Source organism: Oncorhynchus masou, unplaced genomic scaffold (assembly GCF_036934945.1).
Source record: "Oncorhynchus masou masou isolate Uvic2021 unplaced genomic scaffold, UVic_Omas_1.1 unplaced_scaffold_1407, whole genome shotgun sequence".
Taxonomy (NCBI): domain Eukaryota; kingdom Metazoa; phylum Chordata; class Actinopteri; order Salmoniformes; family Salmonidae; genus Oncorhynchus; species Oncorhynchus masou.
In genome coordinates this window covers 64923-82701 of record NW_027004007.1, presented here as the reverse complement: position 1 = coordinate 82701, position 17779 = coordinate 64923, and the positions used below count along the sequence as shown (strand labels likewise).

Here is a 17779-nt window from a genome sequence, read left to right as displayed (position 1 = left end):
CATTTTGTGGGGAGATTTTATGCTTGTAGACTATTACAACAATTACACTTAAAAATGTGAAAATTACAATGAAGTGCTTGAAAAAAGTCCTTAAGTTCTTAAATTCGACTTGCCCATGTCTGCATTAATTCCTGCGACTTTGCTCAGCCAGCAAATGAAAGATAAAATAATCTGCTATTTAAATTATTCAGTTTCCTGGCATATCGTTAGATCTTGTCCCCGGGACAGTAAATTTCAGTTGGTGCTGAACCCAGACTGCCGCTGGCAAATGTACCTGAATGTTCAACCCTGTGTGTGCGGTGCGTGTAGGGTCTATATGTCTACCACTTCGTGTAGCCGTTAGCGATGCTAATGTCTTCGGGTAGCCGTTAGCGATGCTTATGTCTTCGGGTAGCCGTTAGCGATGCTTATGTCTTCGTGTAGCCGTTAGCGATGCTTATGTCTTCGGGTAGCCGTTAGCGATGCTTATGTCTTCGTGTAGCCGTTAGCGATGCTTATGTCTTCGGGTAGCCGTTAGCGATGACTATATCTTCGTGTAGCCGTTAGCGATGCTTATGGCTTCGGTCGCCGTTAGCGATGCTCATGTCTTCGTGTAGCCGTTAGTGATGCTCATGTCTTCGTGTAGCCGTTAGCGATGCTCATGTCTTCGGGTAGCCGTTAGCGATGCTCATGTCTTCGGGTAGCCGTTAGCGATGCTCATGTCTTCGTGTAGCCGTTAGCGATGCTTATGTCTTCGTGTAGCCGTTAGCGATGCTCATGTCTTCGGGTAGCCGTTAGCGATGCTTATGTCTTCGTGTAGCCGTTAGCGATGCTCATGTCTTCGGGTAGCCGTTAGCGATGCTCATGTCTTCGGGTAGCCGTTAGCGATGCTCATGTCTTCGGGTAGCCGTTAGCGATGCTCATGTCTTCGTGTAGCCGTTAGCGATGCTTATGTCTTCGTGTAGCCGTTAGCGATGCTTATGTCTTCGTGTAGCCGTTAGCGATGCTTATGTCTTCGTGTAGCCGTTAGCGATGCTTATGTCTTCGTGTAGCCGTTAGCGATGCTTATGTCTTCGTGTAGCCGTTAGCGATGCTTATGTCTTCGTGTAGCCGTTAGCGATGCTTATGTCTTCGTGTAGCCGTTAGCGATGCTTATGTCTTCGGGTAGCCGTTAGCGATGCTCATGTCTTCGGGTAGCCGTTAGCGATGCTCATGTCTTCGGGTAGCCGTTAGCGATGCTCATGTCTTCAGGTAGCCGTTAGCGATGCTCATGTCTTCGTGTAGCCGTTAGCGATGCTCATGTCTTCGTGTAGCCGTTAGCGATGCTTATGTCTTCGTGTAGCCGTTAGCGATGCTTATGTCTTCGTGTAGCCGTTAGCGATGCTTATGTCTTCGTGTAGCCGTTAGCGATGCTTATGTCTTCGGGTAGCCGTTAGCGATGCTTATGTCTTCGGGTAGCCGTTAGCGATGCTTATGTCTTCGGGTAGCCGTTTGCGATGCTTATGTCTTCGGGTAGACGGAAAGACAATTAAAAAGTATCCTACCTGGCAGAATCGTGATTATTTGCATCAATGCATTGGCCATTTTGTTTTGAAAACTCCCCGTCACAACTGCGCTACAGAAGCACTGCTAGACAAACAAGACTGTCTTGCTGGTGCCACTTGAATTAAAGGGTAACTACACACAAACATTCAGGTTTTCCCAGATTTCCCCTGATGTGGTTTAAGCATTGTTGTGGAATTAGAACATTCAATTATGTTTTTCTATTGAAAAATGTGATTTTGAGAGAGAGAAAAAATGGGGGGAAATCAGTCCTCCTCAATGTTTTTGTTTTGTTGTCGCGGTATCTCTTTTCTTTGCTGTTACGGTAAATAAATTTAAATCAATGTAAGAACACAGGGGAATGTTCATTTAAAAGATTGCTAGTCATTATTAGCCTGGTTCTATTATGGGACACAGGCCAGGTCATTATACATTATCACATCTAATTGAGGGAAACTGTATTTACTATCACTGTTGTGGTTGTCTCACCAAGCTACCTTAAGATGGATGCACTAACAAGTTGCTCTGAATAGTGACCATACTATTCCCTTAAAGCCACGCAGTGTAAAATACATGGGTCATGTGAACAATGGCGCACATGCATCACATGCTAAGAGACAATGGAGCACATGCATCACATGCTAAGAGACAATGGAGCACATGCATCACATGCTAAGAGCACTTGCCTGTAAGTCTCTCTGGATAAGAGGGTCTGATAAATTACTAAAATGTATGTGGAGATTTCATTCAGGTCTCCTGTTTTAACCACTCTGTTTCTCTTTGGCAGAAGAGAGACCCGACTCAGAGGAACCAGAGACATCTGAACCATTGAGACGACACCACTCTTCCCAGTGTGGAAAGAGTTATACCCGTTTATGGAGCCTGAAAAACCATACGAGAACACATGCAGGGAAGAAGCCTTATCACTGCTCTCCATGTGGAAAGAGTTTTACCCGGTTAGGGAGCCTTGAAATACATAAAAGAATACACACAGGAGACAAACCTTACCAATGCTTCCAGTGTGGAAAGAGATTTATCCAGTCAACACATCTGAACGAGCATAAGAGAATACACACAGGGGAAAAACCATTCCAATGCTCTCAGTGTGGAAGGACATTTTCCCGATCAGGGGACCTGAAATCTCATAAAAGAATACACACAGGGGAAAAGCCTTACCACTGTTCCCATTGTAAAAGTAGTTTTAGCTGGTCAGGGCAACTGAACGAGCATGAGAGAACACACACCGGGGTCAAGCCTTACCACTGCTCCCAGTGTGGAAAGAGTTTTACAAGGTTGGGGTCCCTTAAATCACATAAGATATATATACACACACACACAAGAGACAAGCCCTATAACTACTCCCAGTGTGAAAATAAGTATTTATCATTAGGGGACATAAAAAAAAAGCAAACACTCTGTAGAGAGGCCTTTCCAATGCTCTCAGTGTGGAATGGGATCTGAAAGCGCATAAGAGAATAAACACGAGAGAAGCCATTCCAATGCTTGCAGTGTGCGAAGAGTTATACCCGGTAAGGGAATTTAGAAACTTATGAGACACACATGAAATCAAAATGTAGATTTCCAACCCAAATAGACATACCCAAAAGTAACTGCTATTCATGTGTAATTACATTATTCTGACATGCAAAAACTTGGTATATTTGGAAAGACGACATCTGGGAGATTATGTTGAAATTATCAGAAGATAGGAGTTACATAGTTCACAAGATCAAGCACACATAAAATATTTTTTATTTTTTAAAAATAATTATTTTATATTATTATTATTATTTTGGCCCCTGCGCAAAAGATCACCAGTTCTCCTACTATGTATTACTATTGTGTGATTAGCCCAGTTGGTGTTGTCATGTGAACTCCCACGGGAGGAATTATGGTGTTATTTTTCTATCATTGTAAATTGTGTATAGAGATTGAGCTAACATTTATTATTTAATGTATATTGTTTATTGGATTTACATTCTGTTTCCATCTGTACACAGACCACTTGTATACTCTGGTTCATCATTAAAACTCCTACTAGAGACTGAGCTTATGTGCCTGTTATCACTCTTTGACCCGGTGCTCAAAGCCTCAAAAAGCTAAAAACCTCTTAAGGATTGGCCCCCCTTTTTCCCCCAATTTTCACCTAAAATTACATACCTAAATCTAACTGCCTGTAGCTCAGGCCCTGAAGTAAGGATATGCATTTTCTTGGTACCATTTTAAAGGAAGCACTTTAAAGTTTGTAGAAAGGTGAACGGAATGTAGGAGAATATAACACATAACACCTGGTAAAAGATAATACTATGAAAAAAAAATATTTTTTTGTCTTTGAAATGAAACAGAAAGGCCAGGTGCATTCTACATATTGGCCACTAGATGGCAGCAGCGAACATGCAAAGTTTTAGTCTGATCCAATGAACCATTGCATTTCTGTAAAAAAAATGGTATGAAGACTGCCAAAATGTGCCCAGTTTGTTTATTAATAACTTTTCATGTTCAAAACTGTGCTCTTTCCTCACACAATAGCACGGTGTATCACTGTAATAGCTACTGTAAATTAGACAGTGCAGTCAGATTAACAAGAATTTAAGATTTCTGCCAATATCAGATATGTCTATGTCCTGGGAAATGTTCTTGTTACTTACATTACAACCTCATGCTAATCGCATTAACCTATGTAAAATCAACTGTCCCACAGGGTACCCACCAATCCTGAATTCTGTTTGACCCCAACCATGACCAGAACCTTCAGAGGGGTTGTGATCTATATATGAGGGCCTCTCATAGCTTTGTATTGTGCTCGCTTTGGCAGCACATATACTAAAATTGGATCGATACAGAGAAGATTAGCGTGGCCCCTGCGAAAGGATGACACGCAAATCCGTGAAGCGCTCCTTATTTTCCTCACACGTCGAGACACAGAGAAATTGGAACCAAACAGAGAAGATTCGGCGGTAGTGACCCGGGGGGAATAAATTGTCCATTCCCCTCAGTCTAGTCTAAGGAGGAGGGGAAATGCTGTATGAGAGAGGCTCAGTCTACAGTAGAATGACAGGAAAATTTGTGAAGCCTTCCTTATTTTGAAATGGGGGAGTGAGACAAGGTTGCAGCCTGAGACCAACTTATTCAACATGCAGACAAATAATTGTCGAGTTAGGCACGGTTGCAGTCTGAGTTCAACTTTATTCAAAGTTTAGAAATGAATTGGGGAGTGAGACAAGGTTGCACTCTGTTCCAACTTTATTCAATATCTACAAATGAATTGGAGAGAGACTTGGGTTCAATTTTAGTCCAGTTGTATTAAACATAACAAACTTGAATGTCACAACATTTTAAACAGACGTCAAAGTCAGTCTCTCTCTCTCTCTCTCTCTCGAATTGGGGAGTTAGCTATAAGTATCCTTGGCCAGGCCATGTTGCAGAAAACGTGGGAAGTGGTCGGGGCAGGGGAACAAAGACTTGGGGAGGAGCAACTAAAAGCAGCAGGTGAGGGAGGGGTTACAGACCAAGAGTCCTGAATCATAAAAGGCTTTGTTTTTAAACTACATTTTAGTCTAAGATCAATCTTTAAAAAATCTAAAGTCAATTCTATTTCAAGTTCTACATCTCCAAAGAAAGTTTCAACATCACAGCAATATTCTAGGGGTGGTTTTTGAGGGTCTGAACTCTGTTTGACCCCAACCATGACCAGAACCTTCAGAGGGGTTGTGATCTATATATGAGGGCCTCTCATACCTCTGCATTGTGCTCGCTTTGGCAGCACATATACTAAAATTGGATCGATACAGAGAAGATTAGCATGGCCCCTGCGAAAGGATGACACGCAAATCCGTGAAGCGCTCCTTATTTTCCTCACACGTCGAGACACAGAGAAATTGGAACCAAACAGAGAAGATTCGGCGGTAGTGACCCGGGGGAATAAATGGTCCATTCCCCTCAGTCTAGTCTAAGGAGGAGGGGAAATGCTGGATGAGAGAAGCTCAGTCTACAGTAGAATGACAGGAAAATTTGTGAAGCCTTCCTTATTTTGAAATGGGGAGTGAGACAAGGTTGCAGCCTGAGACCAACTTATTCAACATGCAGACAAATAATTGTCGAGTTAGGCACGGTTGCAGTCTGAGTTCAACTTTATTCAAAGTTTAGAAATGAATTGGGGAGTGAGACAAGGTTGCACTCTGTTCCAACTTTATTCAATATCTACAAATGAATTGGAGAGAGACTTGGGTTCAATTTTAGTCCAGTTGTATTAAACATAACAAACTTGAATGTCACAACATTTTAAACAGACGTCAAAGTCAGTCTCTCTCTCTCTCTCTACGAATTGGGGAGTTAGCTATAAGTATCCTTGGCCAGGCCATGTTGCAGAAAACGTGGGAAGTGGTCGGGGCAGGGGAACAAAGACTTGGGGAGGAGCAACTAAAAGCAGCAGGTGAGGGAGGGGTTACAGACCAAGAGTCCTGAATCATAAAAGGCTTTGTTTTTAAACTACATTTTAGTCTAAGATCAATCTTTAAAAAATCTAAAGTCAATTCTATTTCAAGTTCTACATCTCCAAAGAAAGTTTCAACATCACAGCAATATTCTAGGGGTGGTTTTTGAGGGTCTGAACTCTGTTTGACCCCAACCATGACCAGAACCTTCAGAGGGGTTGTGATCTATATATGAGGGCCTCTCATACCTCTGCATTGTGCTCGCTTTGGCAGCACATATACTAAAATTGGATCGATACAGAGAAGATTAGCATGGCCCCTGCGAAAGGATGACACGCAAATCCGTGAAGCGCTCCTTATTTTATTTTCCTCAGACACAGAGAAATTGGAACCAAACAGAGAAGATTGGGCGGTAGTGACCCGGGGGAATAAATTGTCCATTCCCCTCAGTCTAGTCTAAGGAGGAGGGGAATGCTGGATGAGAGAGCTCAGTCTACAGTAGAATGACAGGAAAATTTGTGAAGCCTTCCTTATTTTGAAATGGGGAGTGAGACAAGGTTGCAGCCTGAGACCAACTTATTCAACATGCAGACAAATAATTGTCGAGTTAGGCACGGTTGCAGTCTGAGTTCAACTTTATTCAAAGTTTAGAAATGAATTGGGGAGTGAGACAAGGTTGCACTCTGTTCCAACTTTATTCAATATCTACAAATGAATTGGAGAGAGACTTGGGTTCAATTTTAGTCCAGTTGTATTAAACATAACAAACTTGAATGTCACAACATTTTAAACAGACGTCAAAGTCAGTCTCTCTCTCTCTCTCTCTCTACGAATTGGGGAGTTAGCTATAAGTATCCTTGGCCAGGCCATGTTGCAGAAAACGTGGGAAGTGGTCGGGGCAGGGGAACAAAGACTTGGGGAGGAGCAACTAAAAGCAGCAGGTGAGGGAGGGGTTACAGACCAAGAGTCCTGAATCATAAAAGGCTTTGTTTTTAAACTACATTTTAGTCTAAGATCAATCTTTAAAAAATCTAAAGTCAATTCTATTTCAAGTTCTACATCTCCAAAGAAAGTTTTAACATCACAGCAATATTCTAGGGGTGGTTTTTGAGGGTCTGAACTCTGTTTGACCCCAACCATGACCAGAACCTTCAGAGGGGTTGTGATCTATATATGAGGGCCTCTCATACCTCTGCATTGTGCTCGCTTTGGCAGCACATATACTAAAATTGGATCGATACAGAGAAGATTAGCATGGCCCCTGCGAAAGGATGACACGCAAATCCGTGAAGCGCTCCTTATTTTCCCCACAGACACAGAGAAATTGGAACCAAACAGAGAAGATTCGGCGGTAGTGACCCGGGGGAATAAATTGTCCATTCCCCTCAGTCTAGTCTAAGGAGGAGGGGAAATGCTGGATGAGAGAAGCTCAGTCTACAGTAGAATGACAGGAAAATTTGTGAAGCCTTCCTTATTTTGAAATGGGGAGTGAGACAAGGTTGCAGCCTGAGACCAACTTATTCAACATGCAGACAAATAATTGTCGAGTTAGGCACGGTTGCAGTCTGAGTTCAACTTTATTCAAAGTTTAGAAATGAATTGGGGAGTGAGACAAGGTTGCACTCTGTTCCAACTTTATTCAATATCTACAAATGAATTGGAGAGAGACTTGGGTTCAATTTTAGTCCAGTTGTATTATAAACATAACAAACTTGAATGTCACAACATTTTAAACAGACGTCAAAGTCAGTCTCTCTCTCTCTCTCTCTCTCTACGAATTGGGGAGTTAGCTATAAGTATCCTTGGCCAGGCCATGTTGCAGAAAACGTGGGAAGTGGTCGGGGCAGGGGAACAAAGACTTGGGGAGGAGCAACTAAAAGCAGCAGGTGAGGGAGGGGTTACAGACCAAGAGTCCTGAATCATAAAAGGCTTTGTTTTTAAACTACATTTTAGTCTAAGATCAATCTTTAAAAAATCTAAAGTCAATTCTATTTCAAGTTCTACATCTCCAAAGAAAGTTTCAACATCACAGCAATATTCTAGGGGTGGTTTTTGAGGGTCTGAACTCTGTTTGACCCCAACCATGACCAGAACCTTCAGAGGGGTTGTGATCTATATATGAGGGCCTCTCATACCTCTGCATTGTGCTCGCTTTGGCAGCACATATACTAAAATTGGATCGATACAGAGAAGATTAGCATGGCCCCTGCGAAAGGATGACACGCAAATCCGTGAAGCGCTCCTTATTTTCCTCACACGTTGAGAACAGAGAAATTGGAACCAAACAGAGAAGATTCGGCGGTAGTGACCGGGGGAATAAATTGTCCATTCCCCTCAGTCTAGTCTAAGGAGGAGGGGAAATGCTGGATGAGAGAAGCTCAGTCTACAGTAGAATGACAGGAAAATTTGTGAAGCCTTCCTTATTTTGAAATGGGGAGTGAGACAAGGTTGCAGCCTGAGACCAACTTATTCAACATGCAGACAAATAATTGTCGAGTTAGGCACGGTTGCAGTCTGAGTTCAACTTTATTCAAAGTTTAGAAATGAATTGGGGAGTGAGACAAGGTTGCACTCTGTTCCAACTTTATTCAATATCTACAAATGAATTGGAGAGAGACTTGGGTTCAATTTTAGTCCAGTTGTATTATAAACATAACAAACTTGAATGTCACAACATTTTAAACAGACGTCAAAGTCAGTCTCTCTCTCTCTCTCTCTACGAATTGGGGAGTTAGCTATAAGTATCCTTGGCCAGGCCATGTTGCAGAAAACGTGGGAAGTGGTCGGGGCAGGGGAACAAAGACTTGGGGAGGAGCAACTAAAAGCAGCAGGTGAGGGAGGGGTTACAGACCAAGAGTCCTGAATCATAAAAGGCTTTGTTTTTAAACTACATTTTAGTCTAAGATCAATCTTTAAAAAATCTAAAGTCAATTCTATTTCAAGTTCTACATCTCCAAAGAAAGTTTCAACATCACAGCAATATTCTAGGGGTGGTTTTTGAGGGTCTGAACTCTGTTTGACCCCAACCATGACCAGAACCTTCAGAGGGGTTGTGATCTATATATGAGGGCCTCTCATACCTCTGCATTGTGCTCGCTTTGGCAGCACATATACTAAAATTGGATCGATACAGAGAAGATTAGCATGGCCCCTGCGAAAGGATGACACGCAAATCCGTGAAGCGCTCCTTATTTTCCTCACACGTTGAGAAATTGGAACCAAACAGAGAAGATTCGGCGGTAGTGACCCGGGGGGAATAAATTGTCCATTCCCCTCAGTCTAGTCTAAGGAGGAGGGGAAATGCTGGATGAGAGAAGCTCAGTCTACAGTAGAATGACAGGAAAATTTGTGAAGCCTTCCTTATTTTGAAATGGGGAGTGAGACAAGGTTGCAGCCTGAGACCAACTTATTCAACATGCAGACAAATAATTGTCGAGTTAGGCACGGTTGCAGTCTGAGTTCAACTTTATTCAAAGTTTAGAAATGAATTGGGGAGTGAGACAAGGTTGCACTCTGTTCCAACTTTATTCAATATCTACAAATGAATTGGAGAGAGACTTGGGTTCAATTTGAGTCCAGTTGTATTATAAACATAACAAACTTGAATGTCACAACATTTTAAACAGACGTCAAAGTCAGTCTCTCTCTCTCTCTCTCTCTACGAATTGGGGAGTTAGCTATAAGTATCCTTGGCCAGGCCATGTTGCAGAAAACGTGGGAAGTGGTCGGGGCAGGGGAACAAAGACTTGGGGAGGAGCAACTAAAAGCAGCAGGTGAGGGAGGGGTTACAGACCAAGAGTCCTGAATCATAAAAGGCTTTGTTTTTAAACTACATTTTAGTCTAAGATCAATCTTTAAAAAATCTAAAGTCAATTCTATTTCAAGTTCTACATCTCCAAAGAAAGTTTCAACATCACAGCAATATTCTAGGGGTGGTTTTTGAGGGTCTGAACTCTGTTTGACCCCAACCATGACCAGAACCTTCAGAGGGGTTGTGATCTATATATGAGGGCCTCTCATACCTCTGCATTGTGCTCGCTTTGGCAGCACATATACTAAAATTGGATCGATACAGAGAAGATTAGCATGGCCCCTGCGAAAGGATGACACGCAAATCCGTGAAGCGCTCCTTATTTTCCTCACACGTCGAGACACAGAAATTGGAACCAAACAGAGAAGATTCGGCGGTAGTGACCCGGGGGAATAAATTGTCCATTCCCCTCAGTCTAGTCTAAGGAGGAGGGGAAATGCTGGATGAGAGAAGCTCAGTCTACAGTAGAATGACAGGAAAATTTGTGAAGCCTTCCTTATTTTGAAATGGGGAGTGAGACAAGGTTGCAGCCTGAGACCAACTTATTCAACATGCAGACAAATAATTGTCGAGTTAGGCACGGTTGCAGTCTGAGTTCAACTTTATTCAAAGTTTAGAAATGAATTGGGGAGTGAGACAAGGTTGCACTCTGTTCCAACTTTATTCAATATCTACAAATGAATTGGAGAGAGACTTGGGTTCAATTTTAGTCCAGTTGTATTATAAACATAACAAACTTGAATGTCACAACATTTTAAACAGACGTCAAAGTCAGTCTCTCTCTCTCTCTCTCTCTCTACGAATTGGGGAGTTAGCTATAAGTATCCTTGGCCAGGCCATGTTGCAGAAAACGTGGGAAGTGGTCGGGGCAGGGGAACAAAGACTTGGGGAGGAGCAACTAAAAGCAGCAGGTGAGGGAGGGGTTACAGACCAAGAGTCCTGAATCATAAAAGGCTTTGTTTTTAAACTACATTTTAGTCTAAGATCAATCTTTAAAAAATCTAAAGTCAATTCTATTTCAAGTTCTACATCTCCAAAGAAAGTTTCAACATCACAGCAATATTCTAGGGGTGGTTTTGAGGGTCTGAACTCTGTTTGACCCCAACCATGACCAGAACCTTCAGAGGGGTTGTGATCTATATATGAGGGCCTCTCATACCTCTGCATTGTGCTCGCTTTGGCAGCACATATACTAAAATTGGATCGATACAGAGAAGATTAGCATGGCCCCTGCGAAAGGATGACACGCAAATCCGTGAAGCGCTCCTTATTTTCCTCACACGTTGAGAAATTGGAACCAAACAGAGAAGATTCGGCGGTAGTGACCCGGGGGAATAAATTGTCCATTCCCCTCAGTCTAGTCTAAGGAGGAGGGGAAATGCTGGATGAGAGAAGCTCAGTCTACAGTAGAATGACAGGAAAATTTGTGAAGCCTTCCTTATTTTGAAATGGGGAGTGAGACAAGGTTGCAGCCTGAGACCAACTTATTCAACATGCAGACAAATAATTGTCGAGTTAGGCACGGTTGCAGTCTGAGTTCAACTTTATTCAAAGTTTAGAAATTAATTGGGGAGTGAGACAAGGTTGCACTCTGTTCCAACTTTATTCAATATCTACAAATGAATTGGAGAGAGACTTGGGTTCAATTTTAGTCCAGTTGTATTAAACATAACAAACTTGAATGTCACAACATTTTAAACAGACGTCAAAGTCAGTCTCTCTCTCTCTCTCTCTCTCTCTCTCTCTCTCTCTCTCTCTCTCTCTCTCTCTCTCTCTCTCTCTCTCTCTCTCTCTCTCTCTCTCTCTCTCTCTCTCTCTCTCTCTCTCTCTCTCTCTCTCTCTCTCTCTCTCTCTCTCTCTCTCTCTCTCGAATTGGGGAGTTAGCTATAAGTATCCTTGGCCAGGCCATGTTGCAGAAAACGTGGGAAGTGGTCGGGGCAGGGGAACAAAGACTTGGGGAGGAGCAACTAAAAGCAGCAGGTGAGGGAGGGGTTACAGACCAAGAGTCCTGAATCATAAAAGGCTTTGTTTTTAAACTACATTTTAGTCTAAGATCAATCTTTAAAAAATCTAAAGTCAATTCTATTTCAAGTTCTACATCTCCAAAGAAAGTTTCAATATCACAGCAATATTCTAGGGGTGGTTTTTGAGGGTCTGAACTCTGTTTGACCCCAACCATGACCAGAACCTTCAGAGGGGTTGTGATCTATATATGAGGGCCTCTCATACCTCTGCATTGTGCTCGCTTTGGCAGCACATATACTAAAATTGGATCGATACAGAGAAGATTAGCATGGCCCCTGCGAAAGGATGACACGCAAATCCGTGAAGCGCTCCTTATTTTCCTCACACGTCGAGACACAGAAAATTGGAACCAAACAGAGAAGATTCGGCGGTAGTGACCGGGGGAATAAATTGTCCATTCCCCTCAGTCTAGTCTAAGGAGGAGGGGAAATGCTGGATGAGAGAAGCTCAGTCTACAGTAGAATGACAGGAAAATTTGTGAAGCCTTCCTTATTTTGAAATGGGGAGTGAGACAAGGTTGCAGCCTGAGACCAACTTATTCAACATGCAGACAAATAATTGTCGAGTTAGGCACGGTTGCAGTCTGAGTTCAACTTTATTCAAAGTTTAGAAATTAATTGGGGAGTGAGACAATTTTAGGTTGCACTAACAAACTGAATGTCACAACTTTTAAACAATATCTACAAATGAATTGGAGAGAGACTTGGGTTCAATTTGAGTCCAGTTGTATTATAAACATAACAAACTTGAATGTCACAACATTTTAAACAGACGTCAAAGTCAGTCTCTCTCTCTCTCTCTCTCTCCGAATTGGGGAGTTAGCTATAAGTATCCTTGGCCAGGCCATGTTGCAGAAAACGTGGGAAGTGGTCGGGGCAGGGGAACAAAGACTTGGGGAGGAGCAACTAAAAGCAGCAGGTGAGGGAGGGGTTACAGACCAAGAGTCCTGAATCATAAAAGGCTTTGTTTTTAAACTACATTTTAGTCTAAGATCAATCTTTAAAAAATCTAAAGTCAATTCTATTTCAAGTTCTACATCTCCAAAGAAAGTTTCAATATCACAGCAATATTCTAGGGGTGGTTTTTGAGGGTCTGAACTCTGTTTGACCCCAACCATGACCAGAACCTTCAGAGGGGTTGTGATCTATATATGAGGGCCTCTCATACCTCTGCATTGTGCTCGCTTTGGCAGCACATATACTAAAATTGGATCTATACAGAGAAGATCAGCATGGCCCCTGCGAAAGGATGACACGCAAATCCGTGAAGCGCTCCTTATTTTCCTCACACGTCGAGACACAGAGAAATTGGAACCAAACAGAGAAGATTCGGCGGTAGTGACCGGGGGAATAAATTGTCCATTCCCCTCAGTCTAGTCTAAGGAGGAGGGGAAATGCTGGATGAGAGAAGCTCAGTCTACAGTAGAATGACAGGAAAATTTGTGAAGCCTTCCTTATTTTGAAATGGGGAGTGAGACAAGGTTGCAGCCTGAGACCAACTTATTCAACATGCAGACAAATAATTGTCGAGTTAGGCACGGTTGCAGTCTGAGTTCAACTTTATTCAAAGTTTAGAAATTAATTGGGGAGTGACTTGGGTTCAATTTTAGTCCAGTTGTATTAAACATAACAAACTTGAATGTCACAACATTTTAAACAGACGTCAAAGTCAGTCTCTCTCTCTCTCTCTCTCTACGAATTGGGGAGTTAGCTATAAGTATCCTTGGCCAGGCCATGTTGCAGAAAACGTGGGAAGTGGTCGGGGCAGGGGAACAAAGACTTGGGGAGGAGCAACTAAAAGCAGCAGGTGAGGGAGGGGTTACAGACCAAGAGTCCTGAATCATAAAAGGCTTTGTTTTTAAACTACATTTTAGTCTAAGATCAATCTTTAAAAAATCTAAAGTCAATTCTATTTCAAGTTCTACATCTACAAAGAAAGTTTCAATATCACAGCAATATTCTAGGGGTAGTTTTTGAGGGTCTGAACTCTGTTTGACCCCAACCATGACCAGAACCTTCAGAGGGGTTGTGATCTATATATGAGGGCCTCTCATACCTCTGCATTGTGCTCGCTTTGGCAGCACATATACTAAAATTGATCGATACAGAGAAGATTAGCATGGCCCCTGCGAAAGGATGACACGCAAATCCGTGAAGCGCTCCTTATTTTCCTCACACGTCGAGAAATTGGAACCAAACGGAGAAGATTCGGCGGTAGTGACCCGGGGGAATAAATTGTCCATTCCCCTCAGTCTAGTCTAAGGAGGAGGGGAAATGCTGGATGAGAGAAGCTCAGTAGTAGAATGACAGGAAAATTTGTGAAGCCTTCCTTATTTTGAAATGGGGAGTGAGACAAGGTTGCAGCCTGAGACCAACTTATTCAACATGCAGACAAATAATTGTCGAGTTAGGCACGGTTGCAGTCTGAGTTCAACTTTATTAATTTAGGAGTGACTTGGGTTCAGTGAGTTCAAGGTCTGCACTCTGTTCCAACTTTATTCAATATCTACAAATGAATTGGAGAGAGACTCTGGGTTCAATTTTCTCTCCAGTTGTATTAAACATAACAAACTTCTCTCTCACAACATTTTAAACAGACTCTCTCTCTCTCTCTCAGAGAGCGAAAGAGAATAGTCATTTAAGAACAATTTCTTATTTTCGATTTCTTATGAAGGCCTAGGAAGAGTGGGTTAGTTGGCTTGATCAGGGGTAGAACAACAGATTTTTACCTTGTTAGCTCTGGGATTCGATCTTGCAGTTACTAGTCCAACATTCTAACCACTAGCTTACCCTGCCTGCAGTTGTCATGATGTCCTTTGATTTTAGTGATGTTTTAGTCAGTTGGACTAACGTTTTCCAGTGGGGCATTGCAATGCAGTCTGGGAGTCGTAGTTTAACTGGTTATAGTATAAAGTGGTGGAAATTTTCTTTGTAATATTTTTAACACTTGACCTCAGAACACAGTTTGCTGCGCTGTATTATATAAACAATGGTTTCCCAGCTGGCACCAGGGATGAGGCCGAACTCAGGTGTCAGGTGGCTTCAGCTGGGCAAACGGCGTACCGACTTTGATGGTGTTGCAAGGGTTTGGCTTATGGCAAGGAAGGCAACTCCATGGCAGATGGTGGGAAAATGTTATACTTTGATTTATATTGTTGATGGGAGGGGAGACTAGAATTTTCACGTCCTCTGAAACATATTTTGTCCAGTTCTGGTCGGTAAGTGTCCCAATTTAGTACCAACTGAGAAACCTTGTGAAGGATTATTGGAATGTTGAAGAGCTTGATATGTCACTGTTCCAACGGTTTTTCTTCACTCCGCCATCGGATATTGTCGGGTAGCGTTAGCTAGCCAGCTTAATTGCTCAATAGCCAAACTTAGTTTCAACCAAATTGAGTTGAGCTACCTTAAGATGGATGAACTAACTGAGGGAAACTGTATTTACTATCACTGTTGTGGTTGTCTCACCAAGCTATCTTAAGATGGATGCACTAACTGCAAGTTGCTCTGGATAGTGACCATACTATTCCCTTAAAGCCACACAGTGTAAAGTACATGGGTCATGTAAACAATGGAGCACATGCATCACATGCTAAGAGCACTTGACTGTAAGTCTCTCTGGATAAGAGGGTCTGACTAAATGACTAAAATGTATGTGGAGATTCCATGCAGGTCTCCCTGTTTTAACCACTCTGTTTGTCTTTGGCAGAAGAGAGACCCGACTCAGAGGAACCAGAGACGTCTGAACCAGTGAGACGACACCACTGTTACCAGTGTGGAAAGAGTTATAACCATTTATGGAGCCTGAAAAACCACAAGAGAACACATGCAGAGAAGAAGTCTTACAACTGCTCTCCATGTGGAAAGAGTTTTACCCGAGTATGGAATCTGAGAAAGCATGAGATGACACACGGGGGAGAAGCTTTTCCAATGCTCCCAGTGTAAAAATAGATTTTCCCTATCAAGGAACCTGAAATCATACGAGAGAACACACACAGGGGAAAGCCTTATCACCGCTCTCAGTGTGGAAAGAGCTTTACACGGTTAGGGAGCCTTGAAATACATAAAAGAATACACACAGGAGACAAGCCTTACCATTGCTTCCAGTGTGGAAAGAGATTTATCCAGTCAACACATCTGCACGAGCGTAAGAGAACACACACAGGAGAAAAAACATTCCAATGCTCTCAGTGTGGAAGGACATTCTCTCGATCAGGGGACCTGAAATCTCATGAGAACACACAGGGGAAAAGCCTTATCATTGTTCACTGCTCCCAGTGTGGAAAGAGTTTTACAAGGTTGGGGTCCCTTAAATCACATAAGATATATACACACACAGGAGATAAGCCCTATCATTGCCCCCAGTGTGAAAATACCTATTTATCATTAGGGGACATGAAAAAGCACAAGAGAAAACACTGTAGAGAAGCCATTCAAATGCTTGCAGTGTGGAAAGAGTTATACCCGGTTAGGGAACTTGAAAACGCTTGAAATGACACACACAGGAGAGAAGCCATTCCAATGCTCTCAGTGTGGAAGGCGTTTTACGAGGTTAGGGAACCTGAAAACGCACGAGGTGACACATAAAGGAGGGTAGCCTTACCTCTGCTCCCAGTGTGAAAAGGGTTTTGTTCAGATAAGGGGCTTGAAAGAGCATGACAAAATACATACACAGGAGAAGACATACCACTGCTCTCATTGTGGAAAGACATTTCCAGAGGACCTGAAATCACGAGAGAAAGTGGCAAAATGTAGATTTCCAACCCAAATAGACATACCCCAATGTAACTGCTATTCATGTGTAATTACATTATTCCGACATGCAAAAACTTGGTATATTTGAAAGAAGACATGGGAGATATGGGATATATCCTGTATATTGTCTTCACATTAACTCTGTACTGGTACCTCCTGTATATAACCTCCACATTGACTCTGTACTGGCACCTCCTGTATATAACCTCCACATTGACTCTGTACTGGTACCTCCTGTATATAGTCTCCTCTTCTATATAGTCTCCACATTGACTCTGTACTGGTATTTGGGGTGGCAGGGTATGCTCCATTGTCTCTTAGCATGTGATGCATGTGCTCCATTGTTCACATGACCCATGTATTTTACACTGCGTGACTTTAAGAGAATAGTATGGTCACTATCCAGGGTAGCCTAGTGGTTAGAGCGTTGGACTAGTAAATGGAAGGTTCAAAACCCCGAGCTGACAAGGTACAAATCTGTCATTCTTCCCCTGAACAGGCAGTTAACCCACTGTTCCTAGGCCGTCATTGAAAATAAGAATTTGTTCTTATCTGGTTAAATAGGTATAAAATTAGTTCAGAATGATCAAGACACAGTAAAATAAACTAATTGTTTTGGCCCCTGCACAAAAGATCCATGGCCATCTTGTTCAGAACTGGGGCCAACACGGGTGGAACACGCCTGGGGCTGGGGGCCAACCGCCGCTGGTCTGGGGGCAGGATGGGGGCCAAGGGGGGCGTCTCCTCTCTTTCCCTGGTCTGCCTTTTTATTCCGTTACACTGTAGCTGGAAGTCTTTTGGGCTTCCCTCCTCTATTGATCCTTTTATCCAAATATAGTGTTGGACAGTGTGCATTCTTGTCCCAGGCAAGATGTTGAACTGCCTTATCCAGCCTATGTAGCTGTGATAACCAAAATAAAGAATTAGCCGATACACTGAAAAGGATAACAAATATTCAGATACATAAAAAGTTCATATTAAAAAATATTTTATAACAAGTTACCTTCTTTGTTTAGGGTCTGTAGAGGTATGGACTGCATTGATCACAGTCCCAAACGCCTGGTCTATTGAACGCATCTTGAGTAATAGATCTTGGGGGAACAACTGAGACTATCTCTGAGACTCTCCCAAACTTCAACAAGTCTGGTGCAGCAACCAATCAGAGATGTGACAGGGGATGGGGGGGGGGTTGACTCCTGTACAAGTTAAGGAGTCCGGTGATTGGGAGTCCCATA

The 17779-nt window shown here is 42.5% G+C and overlaps 11 non-coding genes across 11 annotated transcripts; all 11 read left to right on the top strand.

Annotated features, from left to right (window-relative positions):
- Nucleotides 1–4320: 4320 nt before the first annotated feature.
- Nucleotides 4321–4427, top strand: LOC135530734 (U6 spliceosomal RNA). The gene has a single exon (XR_010453888.1). It is a non-coding gene; the product is annotated as a U6 spliceosomal RNA (small nuclear RNA).
- Nucleotides 4428–5268: 841 nt separating this feature from the next.
- Nucleotides 5269–5375, top strand: LOC135530739 (U6 spliceosomal RNA). The gene has a single exon (XR_010453893.1). It is a non-coding gene; the product is annotated as a U6 spliceosomal RNA (small nuclear RNA).
- An 836-nt stretch (nt 5376–6211) lies between these two features.
- LOC135530729 (U6 spliceosomal RNA) lies at nt 6212–6318 on the top strand. The gene has a single exon (XR_010453883.1). It is a non-coding gene; the product is annotated as a U6 spliceosomal RNA (small nuclear RNA).
- An 835-nt stretch (nt 6319–7153) lies between these two features.
- Nucleotides 7154–7260, top strand: LOC135530738 (U6 spliceosomal RNA). Its single transcript, XR_010453892.1, has one exon. It is a non-coding gene; the product is annotated as a U6 spliceosomal RNA (small nuclear RNA).
- An 838-nt stretch (nt 7261–8098) lies between these two features.
- Nucleotides 8099–8205, top strand: LOC135530737 (U6 spliceosomal RNA). Its single transcript, XR_010453891.1, has one exon. It is a non-coding gene; the product is annotated as a U6 spliceosomal RNA (small nuclear RNA).
- Nucleotides 8206–9043: 838 nt separating this feature from the next.
- On the top strand, nt 9044–9150 carry LOC135530736 (U6 spliceosomal RNA). Its single transcript, XR_010453890.1, has one exon. It is a non-coding gene; the product is annotated as a U6 spliceosomal RNA (small nuclear RNA).
- Nucleotides 9151–9985: 835 nt separating this feature from the next.
- Nucleotides 9986–10092, top strand: LOC135530732 (U6 spliceosomal RNA). Its single transcript, XR_010453886.1, has one exon. It is a non-coding gene; the product is annotated as a U6 spliceosomal RNA (small nuclear RNA).
- Nucleotides 10093–10933: 841 nt separating this feature from the next.
- Nucleotides 10934–11040, top strand: LOC135530731 (U6 spliceosomal RNA). Its single transcript, XR_010453885.1, has one exon. It is a non-coding gene; the product is annotated as a U6 spliceosomal RNA (small nuclear RNA).
- A 963-nt stretch (nt 11041–12003) lies between these two features.
- Nucleotides 12004–12110, top strand: LOC135530730 (U6 spliceosomal RNA). Its single transcript, XR_010453884.1, has one exon. It is a non-coding gene; the product is annotated as a U6 spliceosomal RNA (small nuclear RNA).
- An 856-nt stretch (nt 12111–12966) lies between these two features.
- LOC135530733 (U6 spliceosomal RNA) lies at nt 12967–13073 on the top strand. Its single transcript, XR_010453887.1, has one exon. It is a non-coding gene; the product is annotated as a U6 spliceosomal RNA (small nuclear RNA).
- A 781-nt stretch (nt 13074–13854) lies between these two features.
- LOC135530735 (U6 spliceosomal RNA) lies at nt 13855–13960 on the top strand. The gene has a single exon (XR_010453889.1). It is a non-coding gene; the product is annotated as a U6 spliceosomal RNA (small nuclear RNA).
- The last annotated feature ends 3819 nt before the right edge of the window (nt 13961–17779 follow it).